This window comes from Schistocerca americana, chromosome 5 (genome assembly GCF_021461395.2).
Source record: "Schistocerca americana isolate TAMUIC-IGC-003095 chromosome 5, iqSchAmer2.1, whole genome shotgun sequence".
Taxonomy (NCBI): domain Eukaryota; kingdom Metazoa; phylum Arthropoda; class Insecta; order Orthoptera; family Acrididae; genus Schistocerca; species Schistocerca americana.
The window spans coordinates 675745324-675746615 of record NC_060123.1 but is presented as its reverse complement, the minus strand read 5'-3'; positions in this window follow the sequence as shown (position 1 = coordinate 675746615).

Below are 1292 nucleotides of genomic sequence, written 5' to 3'. Positions count from 1 at the left end.
AACACACTGAAGTCGTTTCTTCAATTTCTGAAGAGTAGCACAATACACTTCAGAGTTGATCGTTTGACCATGGGGAAGGACATCGAACAGAATAACCCCTTCAGCGTCCCAGAAGACTGTAACCATGACTTTACCGGCTGAGGGTATGGCTTTAAACTTTTTCTTGGTAGGGGAGTGGGTGTGGCGCCACTCCATTGATTGCCGTTTTGTTTCAGGTTCGAAGTGATGAACCCATGTTTCATCGCCTGTAACAATCTTTGACAAGAAATTGTCACCCTCAGCCACATGACGAGCAAGCAATTCCGCACAGATGGTTCTCCTTTGCTCTTTATGGTGTTCGATTAGACAACGAGGGACCCAGCGGAAACAAACCTTTGAATATCCCAACTGGTGAACAACTGTGACAGCACTACCAACAGAGATGTCAAGTTGAGCACTGAGTTGTTTGATGGTGATCCGTCGATCATCTCGAACGAGTGTGTTCGCACGCTCCGCCATTGCAGGAGATCGGACAGTCTTGCTTGACCTTGCGGCGATGATGATACACGCTTTGCCCAACGACTCACCGTGCTTTTGTCCACTGCCAGATCACCGTAGACATTCTGCAAGCGCCTATGAATATCTGAGATGCCCTGGTTTTCCGCCAAAAGAAACTCGATCACTGCCCGTTGTTTGCAACGCACATCCGTTACAGACGCCATTTTAACAGCTCCGTACAGCGCTGCCACCTGTCGGAAGTCAATGAAACTGTACGAGACGAAGCGGGAATGTTTGAAAATATTCCACAAGAAATTTCCGGTTATTTCAACCAAAATTGGCCGAGAAAAAAAATGTGTTGCATTACTTATTGAACTGCCCTCGTATATTAGTACACAGTTGATACCTCTTGAGAATATTCACAGTGTAATATTTATTGTGAGAGAAAGCCTTCTCGAAGTGAAACAAGTAAAAAATTGCCTAACTACTGGCATAGATAACCTAGACGTGAAGGGTAGATGATGCCCTCCTGCAGACGAGATTGGCGTGTGGCAAATTGATTTCTGGCCATTGCAAGTGTACACGTAATACCCAATAATAAGAAAGTCGATAAACGAGCTACAACTGAACAAGTTAGGTCCGGTAGGAAAGGTAACCCCGACGAAAAAGGCAAGAAAAAAAAAAGAAGAACGTGACAAGAGGCATCATAGCAGACCTGAAAATACAGAGAAATAAGAAAATAGGATTTCTTATGTCAATCGCATTGTTCATTTAAAAACTAATGTAGGTATTTCTTTATTTGTTATAATTTTAAA